Source organism: Harmonia axyridis, chromosome 7 (assembly GCF_914767665.1).
Source record: "Harmonia axyridis chromosome 7, icHarAxyr1.1, whole genome shotgun sequence".
Lineage (NCBI taxonomy): Eukaryota > Metazoa > Arthropoda > Insecta > Coleoptera > Coccinellidae > Harmonia > Harmonia axyridis.
The window spans coordinates 4,438,569-4,456,360 of record NC_059507.1 but is presented as its reverse complement, the minus strand read 5'-3'; the positions used below and the strand labels follow the sequence as shown (position 1 = coordinate 4,456,360).

Sequence of the window (17,792 nt, the reverse complement as noted above, 5' to 3'; positions counted from 1 at the left end):
TTGTTATATTCCCTACAGCGATGTCGCTTAAGGATTCACGGCTTGGCTTGATATTCAAGCTACTTGACTCAAGCTCAAGTAGCTTGAGCTTGACTTGAAATCAAGTCAAGTAGTAGTTTTTCAATGTTAAGTCAAGTATTTAAAAAATAAATAACTTGACATCAAAAAACTACTGCTTGACTTGAATTCACTTCAAGCTCAAGCTACTTGAGCTTGAGTTAAGTAACTTGAATATCAAGCCAACCCGTGAATTCCTAATGTCGCTTGGGCAGGTTCAAGTGTCGTAGATGTTAATGTTTCTTTTTTATTCCTAAAGCTTTTCGCTTCATTGATTTGAATATTCTATAGTATTGTAGCACAAATAATAAACCATAGCGTAAAGTTTGAAGTATTTCTCTCAATTGAATTCAACCGTATTTTTATGCATTTTCTTTTGCATCGAATGACTTTGGTTTCCAATGAAAAACCTTAGGAAGTACTCAAGTGATTATTGATATGCTTTGTATTTTTATTGCATATAATTTCTTTTAATTTAAGTGTTCTTGGATATGGGAAATGTTAACTACAATTTCAGTTGTACCTCAAAAATTCCTGCAATAAATGCTGACGCCAAAAAATTCAGTATCATCGCTTTGTATGAATAGGAACAGAACGGCTCCTTTGATCTTCATAAAAGTATTATTAATTTCTTCCATTGATATTGCCGGCCATATATCAGTAACTTTAGATGAGCGAAAATGTTTCATTTGCATGATTTGCCTTTTAGTTTCACTCCATTACTGCAATTTTATATGTTAACGTGGTCATGGTCATGGAAGTGTGCCTCATCAGAAATTTCTCTAGAATTTCGTCACTGAACTGCAGTCTTGAGGATTGTCTTTGCCCCATATACTCCAAATTTGCTTATTGACGAAGCCATTCGACCAGAAATGAGCTGCATCACTAAACACAATTCTTCAGTGAAAATGCTCATCTTCGGACAGGAAAAAGGCCAATAAGTGGAGAACAGCGACGTAGATACCGCCATTTCGGCATTCTCTTCTTCAACATTTCGCGCTACAGCAGAATATTCTCTTTGGTACGCACATTTATTTGTCTTTTTGATGGTTTTTTGGTTAAAAACCGCCCTATTTGAAGAAAAAAAGAGGTGTTTCATCAAGACAATGCGCCGTGTTACAAATAAATGCAAACAATGGCGAAATTGCATGAATTGGGCTTCGAATTGCTTCTGAATCCTCCGTATTCGCCAGATCTCCTGTTCACAGACTCCAAAAGAAAGTTCGCTGGAAAGAAATTTAGCGTCAATGTAGAAGTAATCGCCGAAACTGAGGCCTATTTTGAAGCGAAAGACAAATCGTAGTACAAAAATGGTATCGAAAAGTTGTAAGATCGCTATAATCGCTGTATCGCCCTCGAAGGCAACTATGTTGAATGATGAAATCGAATTTTGCCAAAAAATGTGTTTTACCAAGGTCGACCGGGGTTTTTTCAATTCATTTCTGTGGCCTCCAAAGCTCCTGATTTCACGTCAGTGCCTTACTCCTTTTATTCGATGTTGGGATCCTACACTTTCCAAAGCTTAACACCTTGTATATTGTGCGTGATTTCCTTCATTTCTTCTGGTAGTGGTTGATGATCGAATAATTCTGTGGCTCCGTCATCGTCACCGGTTTCACTAGAAGAATAACCGGCTTTTTAATGGTCCTTTCGGAGACTGACGAAGGCCAGCTTTTCAATTTTTTCGGCTGGCGTGTCTGATGAGCAGTGGCGCTTTAGGAATTTGGGTCAGCTCGGATACTGAGTGATCCGGATCTGAATTCCGATTTTCACAGTTCTCGGTGTGGCACGGGAGCAGCCAGATACCATTGGTATCGGTGGTTGGTGTCTGTCAATTTATTCACACTAATTACACTGATGCTGAATTTAAAACTCAGGAAAGATATGTCGTGCAGCAAGAATTTGTTGAGCTTTATTGGATTTTTGCAATGAACTTTCTATGGTTCCACTTGGTCAGATATCACTGAAATATTAACAGGCCAACAGAAAAGTCCCTGGTCTACCATAGTAAAACACATATTTTTGGCAAAATTCGATTTTATTATTCAACATAATTGCCTTCGAGGGCGATACAGCGATTATAGCGATCTTCCAATTCCTCGATAACATTTTTGTAGTACCATTTGTCTTTCGCTTCAAAATAGGCCTCAGTTTCGGCTATGACTTTTTCATTGGCTCTGAATTTCTTTCCAGCGAGCAATCTTCTGGGTTCTGAAAACAGAAAAAAGTCGCTAGGTGCCAGATCTGGCGAATACGGTGGATGCAGAAGCTAATCGAAGCTCAATTCATGCAATTTTGCCATTGTTTCCATTGATTTGTGACACGGCGCATTGTCTTGATGAACCAGCACTTTTTTTCTTCAAATGGGGCCGTTTCTTAACGATTTCATCTTTTAAACGATCCAATAACGCTATATAAATATCGCTGTTCATGGTCTGGCATTTTTGGAGGTAATCAATGAATATTATACCTTGTGCATCCCAGAATACTGATGCCATAACCTTGTCAACTGACTGTTGTGTTTTTCCTCGCTTTGGATTCGGTTTATCGTGTGCAGTCCACTGAGCGGACTGTCGATTGGACTCCAGAGTGAAATTGTGGAGCCCTGTTTCATCTATTGTCACATATCGACGCAAAAATTCAGGTTTATTGCATTTAAACAGCTTCAAACACTGCTCAGAATCATTAACACGTTGTTGCTTTTGATTGATTGTGAGCTCGCGCGGCACCCATTTTGCACACAGCTTTCTCATGTACAAATATTCGTGAATTATATGATGTACATGTTCTGATGATATCTTCACAATGTCTGCTATTTCGATCAACTTCACTTTACGGTCATTCTGAATTATTTTATGAACTTTTTGATTTTTTGTCGGTGACAGCCTCTTTTGAGGATCCACTGCGTTCGCCGTCTTCGGTAATCATTTCACCACGTTTAAACTTAGCATACCAATCAATGATGGTTGATTTTCCGGTTGCAGACCCCGGAAATTCTTCATCAAGCCAAGATTTTGCTTCAACTAAATTTTTTTCCTTCAAAAAACAATATTTTATCAGCACACGAATTTTTTTCCCATCTTTTTTCAAATACCAAAAGTAGCTACACTCACAACGCAATATCTCACAAACTTATGGTCGGACTGCTGTCAAATTTTGACATGTTTCGTTTGAAGGTAATTACTAACTAAAAATCATATGGATTTAATACTAGCACCGCCTTCTGTGCATCAGACCGGGGACGTTTCAATTGGCCTAATACAACATACTAAAAATTCAGCAAAATTCACAGAAAGTTACTTCCCTAACGGGGTCCTTCCATCAAATCTGGTAAGAATTGTAGAAGTTAATAATGTTACAATGATGTGGGGACACACTGACCGACAGACAAATAACCAACGTTGTTCAGGAAGGTCTGAAATGTATCTTGCGAGTTCAATGATCACAATGATTAGTGGAGTGGAAGCAACAATTTTGAACATTCGAGCGATATTTTTTTATAAAAAATTCATTTTCGGATCTAACCGGTAATGTTCCAGAGGAATTTTCATTTAGTATCTGACATTCCACTATGGAATCAAAATGTAGGAAAAAAACCTGCGTCGATCATTTCGTAGCTTTCTCCCGGACCTGGACAGCGTAGAACACAAATGTGAGCAGCATCTTGCTTTGTCAATGACCTATGAATATTCCTCGACAAAAGAAAATGAAATGCAGAACGCTTGTAAGAAAGTAAAACGTACCGTTTTGCGATTATGTGGGTTCTTTTACGCGTGGGTAGGTTTACATTGTGGGTCATTCGGGTTTATTGTATTTTTATTAACCTTGATATTGATAATTGCATTTGATCAATCCGATTATAAATCCTCGAACAGATCGCATTCCCCAGATATTCTTTCCTGTTATTTCCAGCGATAAAACATTGATACAGTGATAATACTAACCTGTAGCAGTTTAATATCAAAATAGAAAAAAGTCTACCATAGTAAAACACAATTCTTTAGAAGAATTCGATTTTATCATTCAACATAGTTGCCTTTGAGGGCGATACAGCGATTATAGTGATCTTCCAACTTTTCGATACCATTTTTGTAGTACGATTTGTCTTTTGCTTCAGAATAGGCCTCAGTTTCGGCGATTACTTCTTCATTGGCGCTAAATTTCTTTCCAGCGAGAATTCTTTTGAGGTCTGAGAACAGGAAAAAGTGGCTGGGGACCAGATCTGGCGAATACGGTGGATGCAGAAGCAATTCGAAGCCCTATTCATGCAATTTTGCCATTGCTTTCATTGATTTGTGACAAGGCACATTGTCTTGATGAAACAGCACCTTTTTTTTTTCAAAAGAGGCAGTTTTTTAACGATTTCATCCTTTAAACGATCCAAAAACGCTATATAATAATCGCTGTTGATGGTCTGCCCGTTTGGAGATAACCAATGAATATTATACCCTGCGTATCCAAGAAGACTGATACCATAACCTTGCCAGCTAACTGTTGTGTTTTTCCTCGCTTTGGGTTCGGTTCATCGTGTGCAGTCTACTCAGCTGACTGTTGATTGAACTCAGGAGTGAAATGATGGAGTCATATTTCATCCATTGTCGCATATCTACGCTAAAATTCAGGTTTATTGCACTTAAACAGCTTCAAACACAGCTCAGAATCATTAACACGTTTTTGCTTTTGATCGATTGTGATCTCGCGCGGCACCCATTTTCGCACAGCTTTCTCATGTACAAATATTCATGAATGATATGATGTAGACGTTCAGATGATATCTTCACAACGTCTGCTTTCTCGATCAACTCTACGGTCATTCAAAATTATTTTGTGAACTTTTGATTTTTTCGTCGGTGACAACTCTTTTCGGCGTTCACTGCGTTCGCCGATTTCAGTGCTCATTTCACCAAGTTTAAACTTAGCATACCAATCAATGATGATTGATTTTCCTGGTGCAGCCCCCGGAAACTCTCCATCAAGCCAAGATTTTGTTTCAACTGTATTTTTTCCCTTCAAAAAGCAATATTTTATCAGCACACGAAATTCTTTTATTTTTCATCTTTTTTCAAATAACAAAAGTAGCTACACTCACAACGCAATATCTGACAAACTTAAGGTCGGACTCCTGTCAAATCATATATTCTTTTTATGTTTTTTTTTTATTTCGACCCGGATCTGGATGCATCAGTGAAAATATATCAAGCAAACAAGTGATCAAATACAAACATTCTTTATGGTCCTTCGAGCCGGATAAAATCATACAAGTCTTCTGAGAAGCCTTTCTTATTAACGGTGTAAGCCGTCTTAAGCTGAAAAATGTTTATTAACCCACAATTTTCACCTCCACGTAAATTTAGACGTTTATTATTCACAGCAAATTACAAGACTTCATTATATTTGTAATTAAACACGAAACGAATTAGGTGTTTTCATTCAACAACAATGGAATATTCCATAAGTGCACAATTCATGGAACACTTTCTCAATATGGATGAAGTAGAATGCAGTCTGATGCATTGACTATTCAGGTGTATTTTACTTGCGACACTTTCTTCCTAAAGTGTACATATATCGTGTATATTAATTAATGGGATCTGATAAAATCGATTGTAAACGTCTCGAGATACAACTCTTCGATTTGCTCAAGCTTGACTCAAGAAATTAATAGAGAAAGTGAGGTGTCCCTATTGTTAGATAATATCCCGTATATGTATATCTCCTGATTTAACACCGTTAGAGATTTTTCTTCGATCCCAACATTTATCAGTTTGAAAATGTTGAAAAAATCTAACGGTGTTAAATCCAGAGACTTTGGTGGCCACAGAATATTTCAGTTATCAGAAATTCATTGATAGGCACTTGGTTGATTTGCCCCGTGAAAATGAAACTTTTGATGATTTTTATAGTTACAAGTTTTATAGTTTATTTTTTTTTTCAAGTTTGAAATGAAATTTAGATATCATGTCATGTAATACATTTTTGGGAAGGAAAAAAAACAATTTTATTTGTTTTAGAAATTATTATGGCTCACATTAGAAAAAAAGACAAGTTTTTATTATAACGTATAACCAAACTAATGCCAATAAAAACAAACGATTGCACCAATGGATTCTACTGAAACAAATGCCTGTAGAATGTTTTTGATACATGTTTATAGCACCAGTTTATAGCATCAGTAATAAAGTAGTTATTAGAACTTTTCATTTCACGCCATTTTCCAACTTTCTGTTATAGCTTTAAAACAGTTGAATTTATGAGGTTGCAGTTTTCACCGAATTAATTCTCTCGAAAATGTGTCATTCATTTTTTTTCTAACGAATTTGGGACGCTGCAAGTTTTCCACTATTATTCCTACTTTTTTCAGATATATTCTATTGAAGGGAAATCCTAATTGCTTTATTTATGAAATTTTCGTTTCATACTTCAATGCCAAATGTTATTCCATCGAATTTCAACATAATAACGCATAATGATTACCATATCTTTATTACACTAATTTTTAGTTCATAATGTACCTGAGGCCGTGGAGTTTTTTCATATTTTTAATACAATATTACAAGCAATATCCTTTTCGTGATTATGTTGCACAACATCGGATAGGCTCAAGGAATACTAATACCTAAATTACAAAATTTGTATTTCTCATGCTCTCTACCTTCATCGGTGAGATAGAGATGGTATTTTTCAATAAATTATAGAAAGTATACTGGAATATGAAATGAACGCACGATATTTCACAACAAATGTCACGAAATGGTCGTCAACAAAAATTGCTAAATCAAATTCAGAATTCTGGTTGAATTATCAACAAATTAAATCGTTACAAAATTTATAATTAAAGCATTGGATATATTTGATTTACATGCATCGATTAAGAACCAATACCTGCAACCTCGACTTGAGTGAGGATCTATCCAAATAAACCAAATACATACTTTTATAACATTTTGTTAATTATTTCCAAGGATGAACTCTCAGTTCAAATTTCGTGATGTGCGTTAATTTCAGAGCTTCATTAAAAAAATTTGAGGTGAATTCCGATGAAATTAAATACTTTAATCAGTTTCTATACCATATTGATTCGCTTAGCTTGAAATCTAGATCCATGTATTTTAAAGACAAAAAATCAACTATTATTGCTACAATAATTTTAAAGAATATAATAATTTTCAGTGCTTCAGTCTTAGCTCTAAGAGTTTTGGAATCATATATTTTTGAAAATTTACTAAGATATCGTTGAAATTTATAAAGCACCTTGGTATATGATTTTTATCCTAAGGGTTGTAATATTTTGTGATGAAAGTTTTTGTTTTGTAACAAATATTGAATACTTCTTTGCTTTACTGCTCTACTGAATGTACGGTGGTTTTAACTACCTTTTATTATAAAAATAGCGCATTTCTAATTCCCCACAAATTCATTCCAATACAATAATTACAGAAATTCATTCATACAATGAAGAAATCGAAAAAACAAACGTTAGGTGGCGCTCATAAAATGAAAGTTTAATGTGTTGCCTGAGCAATATTCATCTGGAGAAGAATTCGAAACATTACTCTAACTATCTGCTGAATTGGATTTTTACTACCATGGAGAATTTCAAAATTGAAATTAATTTAGTTATTTCTTTGTCCATTCCTTACAGCACTCTTTGAAGTAACATGTAAAAATGGAACTCAATCTAATTAATTGAATAGCTTGACAAGACTTAATAATATATGTTATATTTAAATGTAGACGACATCTATCAACTGTTAAAGAAAGAACAAACCTTTGCTCTTGAATACAGCTTTCTGTAGTCAAAATAAGATAAGACTTGCTAACTTTTGTTTCAAAAGCATTATTTCTGAGTCGTTGGATTGATCTTACATGATAACTTTATACATAATCACACTATGTACATCAGTTTGATCTGCAACTGTAATTTTACTCATTCTTATCATGAATATTGCTGACAATCTTTTACAGGTTTCATTTATGAGGCTACTCCAGCAGAGACAAGGATGCACTTTCAAACTAAGATAATAGATGGTACCATTTGTCAGTTTGTTTATTGGTAGTTTACCTACAATTATAAGATTAATCACTTGTTTTTAAAACTACCATATTTTCGTATCGAAATATTACTGTGCAATAATAGGGCTCAAGGAATGATTATAATACAGGGTGTTCCAATGAGAGGTTTCATTTTGAATAGCACGCTATCATATCAGCTGTCATCTTTTGACATTTGGCAAGTAGAAACTACGTCATTATCAAAACTGGAACGATAAACGCTTCAACAACGCTTTGAAATTGTTAAAATTCACTACATAATGGTGAAATTGTTGTAAGTCACATTTGGCAAAAGTCGATGCAAAAGTAAAACACTTTTTTAGAAATAACTCGTAAAGATTCAAAATAATGATCCATAACTCAATGTAACTAGTTGCAAGTAAAAGGCCAACCAAATCTTGATAATACGTAGAACCGAGAAGATGAAAGATAAATCTGTAACAATAGTGGTATGATGTATGCGAAATGAATAATTCCATAGAACCATATTGAACGACACCGAGGCTGTAAGTGTAGGCATACCAGCTCAGGAGCAAGAAAGAATGACAGAGTCAATGAATCATATTTACAAGTTTGTCGTTATTAGAGTAGGCAGATATTCAGAGTCATGAACTAATTCAGACGTACAAGCACGCAAAGAACATAGCCAATGTTCTATTTGAAGGGTACAGAAACCATAGACCCCATTGAAAATGTTAGTAGAGCACACATGGCGGATTTGTGCGTTCATTCAAATCTATTCAATGAAAGTGTAGATGGAAAATGAGTTGGATTATATGAGTTTTAATGAATAGGTCTATGAAAGCCACGAACTTTAAAGGGTGTAGGTCATGCAGTAATTCAAATTGAAATTCAATGGTTTTAAAAATGTTTTCAGGTCTTTTGTTTTGGGAGGTTTTGGGACAATTTGATCTGACGTGAAGGTATGTGCACCGGTGGGCTCGTTATGATATTATAGGATGGAATTTCGAAGAGCTCAACCATTTTGATCAGTTCTCTCTGCATATTTATAGGAATGCTTGGATAGGATATATTTGAACAAGTAAAATTTATTTGTTGTAAAATTTGAATGTGGCAAAACTGGGGGTAAAATTTTAGCTGTTGGGACAAATTATGATGTGAAGAATGGAAACTGTGTGCGTCGTTTAAGAACAAATTAGAATATTGGTGTTGTAGCCTGTAGTTTGAAGAAAGAATGGATTTGTCGATTCTTTATCAATTTTGGGAAGAATTCGCAAAACTAAAGCACTTTTGGGTCGTCGTGAAGAAACTTCTGTTGGGACAAGTGAGTGATGTGAATAATCAAAACCGTGTGCGTTGCTCACGAACAACTGAGAATATTGCTGCTGTTGACGTGTTGACGAAAACCCAGTCTTGTTGATTCCTCGTCCATCTTGGATCTTGGCTAAGATCAATTACTTTTTCATGTCCGAAATTGATAGATATTGATGTGGACGACGCTTATCTTTAACAAGGCGGCGCTAAGTGCCACACAAGCAACAAAACAATCACAATTTTGCAACAAGAGTTTTCTGGCCGTTATTTTTCGAAGAGGTTATCACAATTGGTCACCGAGATCTCGTGATTTAACATCTTTAAACTTTTTTCTTTGGGGCCACGGGGACAATAAAGTCCTTACCAATGCTCCAATATCGACTCAAGACCTAAAAAATGTAATTCATGAAGTTATCGAGCACATACAGCTGCAAATATGCGAATTGGTCATGGAAAATTCCATGAAAACGATCTAGTGCTGCAAGCTGCAACCGTAGCTGTAGCGACCATTTGGCTGATATCGTCTTCCATTCTTAATGGCATACCTTTTTCTTTTCAATAAGATAAACATCCATTTATTTCTCTCAAAATACACTAGTCTTATTTCAATATCAAAATGAAACCTCTTATTGGAAATCCCTCTTTTTTGAGATAGTGTCCTTCGATCTCCAAGGGCGCATGCATGACAAACGCAAATGCAAATGCAAATCCCATCTGCTGACTTACAGTATCTATTTGCGGTACAAAAGATATTTGCACCGACAGTGTCTTATCAGCAGTCTCACCATTACCCGAAGCTCAGCACAGCTCAGATGGTGGTAGCTTCAGGAGCTTCATGGTATAGCAAGACTCGCAGTGTTCCTCCAGAGGGTTTTTCTATTGTCCCACTCCAATTGTTGGAATGCTATCTTATGTTGGTCTTTTCCAAGCCCACAGAAGGGCTCAGCTCCAACAGGTGTTAATCTAGATGCCCTTTTTGCAAGTTCATCGGCTTTTTCGTATTTTTCAAGAATACAATGCCCCGGTACAGTTTCGTGTATTGATAAAACACTATTTTTATGGGAAATATACTGTTCGAGCAAAGCAATGGATTGAAAATAATTATTTGGACTCTGCTTCATCGACAACAACTGTTAAAATTTTCTCTAGACAAAGAGCAATTCTTGAGATTAAAGCCTAATTCGGATGCACAGACGAATCTCCCTACATAAAAGGTGAAGGGGACGCATAGAGCAGAATTTTTAAGGAGTAATGTGTGTTTACTGACTGGGCCCGTAACCTATTGACTGATGTGTTATACCGTAGATTTTCATAGAAAAAAACATTTTTATTTTAGTGGGAGATGTAAAAAAGCACCTTTAAGCTACACCAACTCATTTTTCAACAAGACCTGAACCTCATAACAATCTCGAATCGACTGAGCACAAGCTGCGGGGAAACATTCAAGTCAACACCAACCTTTACCACATAGAATGATTCAACACCGCGATTTTATGAATTGAATTCTAATTTGTTAGGAGTTCCACTCGCCGTCTCACGGGGAGAAGGAAGAAGGAGTTAACATCTTCAGACATAATCTTCGCCGATACCGTTTTCCCCTGGGCTGATGTTGGTACCGATCGCGAGGATATGGACCAACCTCGACAGATCTCCGTCATCCGGTAACCAGCTACGCGAGTATCGCAGAATCCGATTCATCTCCGATATATCTGTTAAGACGTCTTGTTGTCCACTTGGATCGTGAGTTGCGTTCTTACCGATTGGTTTCCTGATTGGCCTTTAATTACCATCTGGGCAACGTTTCGGGCCGACCTCGTGTCCATGTGTGGCTTTGATCTCTCACGCCTCAAGGCTATACCCGACTTTTGCGTTCCTCTTTGATTGTTTTATTTTCGGATGTGCTTTTGCGTTTAGTTTGTTTTGGGTACCGTAGCGCGAGGTTGGATGCTATTGGTCCGCTTGTCGATTGCTAGATTGCGACGTTATAACGCGAGGTGTTTTGTGGTTGGTGGTGTGTTCTTGGTGGTTTTGACAGAGCACTCTGGATTTATGGGTTGTGTGAGGATTGGGTGGTGGTCAATGAAAGGTGAGGTATATGGACTGTTTTTTTTTGTAGTTTATGAATTCGGTTCGTACTTTATCAGATAAAATAAGAAGAACATTAATTTCTACGATTTTTTCAATATTTATTTATTTATTCGAAATATCCTAATTTAGAGGTTCAAATGAAAATCAGAGATTCCTTGGTTAATTTTAAGAAAAAAAGTCCTATAAACAAGGACCCGAAAACGTTTTGTTTCCGAGATACAGGGTGTTTCTTGTAGTCTTACCGTTTTATGAAGATAACCTCGGTTAATCGAAACCTCGATCGAATCTTAATCACTGCTACATATCGGGTAAAAATAAGCACCAAAACTAATTAATTAATCATCACAGCTTACTGGTGAATTCTCCCGAGGATTTCAAGAGATTTTTCTGAAATTTTTTTCTCTAAATCGGTAGCAGATCACGATAAAACAATATGAAACCGAAAAGTGTAGTACTGGACCAAAGTTTCTTTTTACTTCTTTTTAAACTATCTGGGGTCCACCAAAAAAAAAGTTCTGGTAGGAAGAAGCTTGCACTCTTCCAGAAAAAAATATCCCCCTGTAGGTCTGCATTCAAAATTAGCATATCAAACGATGAAAACTTCAAATTGGAGTATCAATGCCCAATTTACGTGTGAATTTTCTTGTGAAAGAAAACTACAGGAAACCAAAAGGTTTAGTATTAGAATACAGTTCTTTTTTTTTAATACCAGCGAGCCACCAAAAAGGAGTTCTGTAGGAAAAATTCAGGCACTGTTTCAGAAAATATTCGAAATTGGCATATCATGTGATGTAAACTCTAAATTGCATTAACTATATCAAATTTCAGTTGAATATCTTATGTTTTGCGGATGCTATGAGGAAAAAATTAAAAAAAAACAAACTTTAACACCCCGAATCTCGAAAACAAAGCGTTTGCAGACCTTTTCTTCTTGAAATTATCTGGGAAATCTTTCATTTTCGTTTGTACCTCTAACACTCTGACACACTCTATACACACTGCAAAAATCAGGGCAACGGACAAAATCTCAACGTAGTTCATTTTCTCTTGAACCCTTTAGCCTATTTCAGCAATTATTTTTGTGGATTTTTTTGTGCCTTGATTCATCGGAAACATTACTGTTCCACTGTCAGCTCTTTTCATTTATCACTGAAGAATTGCGTGTGAATTCTAAGCAATTGATGTGCTTACCTATATTTGTTGTTGGGTTATTATTGGCGAAAATAAAGGTTTGATATTTTTATAGAAGAGCTTATTGATTAACTATTTTGAGAATATGTTGTGTTGTGCAAGGGAAATATTCTAAGAAAAAACGTGAGAGTTAGGTTAGTGCTTTATAGCCTTTCAGATCATTTAATTTGAAAGCCAAGATATCAAGGAATCTGTTAGTGCTTTATTTCATTTATTTTATTCGTTAGTTTCTGAATCCATTTCATTGATATTAAATACAAGGTCTTCTAAATTCCACAGATTTATTATGTAAATAACAATTGTTTCGGTATACACAGTTGCTTTTTCAGATTTCTTACATTGTGAATATTTGATTATTATTATTATTAGAATATATTAGACTAACTTGTATTTAATATTATTCAAATGAATTTCTTTGGGATTCATATATTTATCGAGACCATGACCCATTTTTCCATTGAGAAAAGGGAAAAATAAACAGAATATATTCAATTTAACCCAAAACGATACAAGGTAGGGTTAATAGTAGTGTTATATCATGACTATAGAATAGAAAATAATACACCTGATAATTTTGATTGAACTAAATTTTGCACTACGTATGTCTGTGGATTCTACTTCAGAACATGGCTGATTACTATATTTCATAAATTTAATTTATGAAAATTATGTCCCAAATGGAATACTCGTGCCAAACTCTATCAAAATTGGATGATAATTGTAGAAGTTAAAATGTTATAAGAATATCAGGAAGTCTGGATAGTTTTTGTTCCTTTTTTACTACTATTTCTTGGTAGCAACGGTATTAGTAGTAAAAGATAAAAATTGAATTCAGTCTACCTGATATTCTTGATGGAGTATAGTAGTCTATTCTACTCCCATGGTCAACAAAATAGTGAATCATATTATTGTGGAATATATGCAGAGATTAACAAACGAGGACCTCTTTCACATTATTCAATATTATTTGAAAAATATTACGATTTACCTAACTGATTTGCCCCTCGGCGATTATTTCATATAACTAATGAATATATGTGAAGTTGTTAAATTGATAATGGATTAATTCTGAAACTGCGAATCGTAGTTTGTGTATGAATAAATGAATATGTTGAAAAAATAATTAGGAATTGCATGTTTGGGGTTACATTCGAACAGTTTATATTCGAATAATACATATTTTGTTAATTTTCCTCTTTTTAGGAATGAAATTTCCAGCAACCAACATTTTGCGCGTTTGTTTTGAATGCCAATATTTAATTTTACCCAATTGTACCTGTAGTTTTAGAATTTTGAACCGAGAAGCAGCGTGACCAGATTGAAATATGGTGAATCTACTAAACTTGCCGCAGAAATCTACTAAAAATCTACCAACACCGTTCAGAAATCTACTAAAAATCTACTAATATATTTTTGACAAAATTTCACAGATTCTGCTGCATTAGATTCGAACATTATTCAGAATACACTTTATTCTAATGTCTCTTTTGGTTAAATTTGACTTCATGAATAGGATAAACAGTACAGATGCGTACAGATTCGAAAATAAAACAAGATTTTATTTCAAAATTTAAACGACAAAAAAAAGGAAAAAACACCGAACAAAAACAAATAGGATCAAAATAGCAAATATAAACGAACAAATTTATATATTTGAATAAATAAAAGGATATACATAGAAATAAAAACTAAAATCTTTTGGATAAAAATAACATTAAATAAAGAAATGAAATACTACAGTTGAACATAAAAAAAATAATTGAAAAATCAGTACCAATCTGCAGTCAAATCATCGTCTTTAACATCCATATATAAATTTTCACTATCTATCGAGTCGAGCATATTTTTTGTATTTTAATAATGCTGTTTCTATTTTTTGTTTTTAGCCGAAAATATTCTCTTGCATTTGGCATTCGAAATCTGAAATATGCAGCCACCCAAATTTGTCGATGAAATTCCAGTTAGACATATTTTTTTCCACCAAATAGAATACCAAATGTGAGATAATGGTATATTTTCAACGGAAGTTTACACACCATCTGTTTTTAATGAGACACCCTTCGGATATTCTATCATTCTTCGTATTTATTCTCAGCCGACAGCCACCAAAGAAATTTTATGATTTTATTATGTTTAAGTAGGTACGTTCTTCTAGAAACAAGTAGAATGTAGAACCTCAATGAGAATGAACAATGAATTGATTCATAGGAACAATCTAGACAACCGAATTTCCATATTCCCAACCGTCTCGGTTACATTTTTTTAAAACTACCAAAAAAGAAACTACCAAAATCTACTAAAATCTACCGAAGGATTTCTTCCTACTAAAAACTCCATGAAAATGCGAAAAATCTACTAAAAAAAGTAGATTTCTACTAAATCTGGTCACACTGCCGAGAAGGGTTCAGAAAGTCTGAAAGTCACTCAGAATTGAATACTTCGTAATATCAGAAAAGAAAAATACTTTCCGTTCCCTGTTTTATCAGAAGTTTTAAATATATTTGAGCTTAATAGAAAATATCGAATAATATCATTATCCCATTATATCGAGAATTCGAACAGAAACTTCTAATAGTCACTCGAACTTGGGAATAGGGATTCACAGCTTGACTTGATTTTCAAGTCAAGCTGATGAAAAAATAATGAAATGAAAAGGAACCTTGCAAAAAACACTTTTATTTATCAATAAAAGAACCGAAAATATCAACTCTTTTGTAATAGAAACATGAATTAAATTACTTCAAATCATAACAAAATAAAAAATAATAAAAAAATTAATTTTCTTATTATTGAGAAACCTCCAGGCTTTGCTGGATGTCATAATTTTCCATCCAGGATCTAAGACACATGAGGCATCTAATAGATTTGTCACCTGAACTATTGCGGGTTTTTGTAACTGTAAAGGCAGCTCTGGAAAATCGACTTTCAACAAGAGCTGAAGATTCTGGCATTGATAAAAAATCCTTGGCCATTTTTGCCAAGTTTGGAAAGGTATTTCTGAAACTACCAGAATCTACCAATAGATTTCATAGAAATGTGAGAAAACTTACTAATAAAGTCACACTGGCGAATGCTTCAGTCTCTAGGCGCTTGAGAAATCCTCTTATTTAGTCTAAGCGCACACGAGATTGCAGAAATATATTATGCCGTGCGACGCGTGCATATAAATCTCAAGTAATATCAAGTAGCTTGATATCAAGTCAAGCTATGAATATCTAAAATCAAGTCGAGTCAAGCTCAAGTATGTTATTTTTCACGAGCTTGATTTTCAAGTCGAGTAGTTGGTTAAAATGTCAAGCCACTTGGGACACCCTTTATACTTAGATTATACTATATTTCATGAACGAGCGTTCAAAAGATCCTGAAGTCAATGCTCCCCTCGAAGTTTTTTTATTCAGTTGGTTAATTTTTCCCGTTTCAGGAGTTATTTCTCCACACATCGACATTTTTTTTTCTTCAACGGCAGACATACGCGTCGCATCACATTTTTCAAGCTCCGCTGGTTTGCACATCGTCCCGCAATTATTTTACCCCGCTCATCATGTCAACCAAGAATGAGATTATATCGAATTTCAACGCGAAAAAATTTTTCGTTGCCTTGACGCGGACAAATTATGACAAGGCTAGCAGCATTCTTCGACTTCATCGACCGATGGACGATTCGAAGAGTAAAACGACGAGAACTGTGTAATCCGAACGATATTTTGTGGTTTCCAGTAAAATATCCTAAGAACTGGTACACAGCGGCGTAGCGCAGTATTTGGGGGTGACTCTGCAGGATTTTAGTCGGTGAAGAAAAATCGGTGCAAAAAATATTTATTCAATAACGAAAACAAGAGTATTTAAACAAAAATAATATAGTCTCTATGAAAACAATATGTTATTTGAAAAAAAATAGAAGTATTTCTATAAAATGAATATGATAGATATGTCCAACAATATTACCAACAATATTTTTCATAACAATAATCATACAAAAAATACATTATATATAAACAGTTGTTGAAAATTGGTGAGAATATCGAAGAGAGTTTTGAAACAAAACTCCCACCGGTTTTCAATTCCGCCCAGATAAAAAAAAACAGTAAATAACTAGTCTACAATACCAACTTGGGAAAAATATATCCAACGAAAATAATCCCTGTAATAATCTTTCATTATAAACATTTCATGGGGCGGTGCATAAAATGAAAACTCAACAGTCCAGTACAACCCTGATAATCGAAAATAAAGTAAAATAAAGTGTAATGGGAATAATCTATATCTTATAATTGAAATAAAACAAACAAAAAATAAATAAGTAAATATGTATATAAAAATACGGATATCTAAACAGGGTGAAAAAATCTTACATAATCTGCTTTGAAGCGATGAATGGATGTGCTCTTCAGTAGTAGTAGTTCTTAGATCGTAGATGTCATACATTAAGCTTAGGTATTTGTGAATATATCGCCATCGAAATATTAGTCGATTCGTGTCTGCATCAAAAAGTTATTCTCGATTAAACATGTCAGCTTATGAGCCAAATTCTGGTCATATATGCTGGAGGTTTCAATTTTCTGCTTTAATATGAAGGAATCTGCGACTGAGGCTCATCGAATGCCTACAAATACCTATGGTGAAGCCGCTATTAGTGAAAGAACTTGCCGATAGTGGTTTCAACGCATCAAGAACGATGATTTTGCCGTGGAAGAGATAAAGTTTTCGAAGATACAGAATTGGAGGCACTACTTGATCAAGACTCGTGTCAAACGTAACAAGAATTGCCAGAATCATCAAGAGTGACGCAACAAGCCATTTAAAAACTCCTGAAAGTCATGCGAATGATTCAGAAACAAGGAAATTGGGTGCCGTACGAGTTGAAGCCGAGAGATGTTGAACAGTGTTTGTTTGCTTGTGAACAGCTGCTTGCAAAGCAAAGACGGAAGGGATTTATGCAGCGCATTGTGAATGGAGACGAAAAATGGGTTCATTACGATAATCCCTAGCGCAAAAAATCATGGTGATATCCAGGCCATGCTTCCACGTCGACGGCCAAACCGAATATTCACGGTTCTAGGGCCATGCTCAGTAGTGTTTTATGAGTTGTTAAAATCGACTGAAACAATCACAGGCGATGGTTATCGAAT

The 17,792-nt window shown here is 34.9% G+C and overlaps 1 protein-coding gene across 1 annotated transcript in view; it reads left to right on the top strand.

Moving 5' to 3' along the window:
• Positions 1-11,299: 11,299 nt before the first annotated feature.
• Positions 11,300-17,792, top strand: part of LOC123685490 (apoptosis-stimulating of p53 protein 1) — a 262,820-nt gene continuing 256,327 nt past the window's right edge. The window contains exon 1 of the mRNA XM_045625201.1: positions 11,300-11,470. The gene's annotated coding sequence lies outside the window, so the exon portion shown is untranslated. The remainder of the gene's footprint in view (positions 11,471-17,792) is intronic.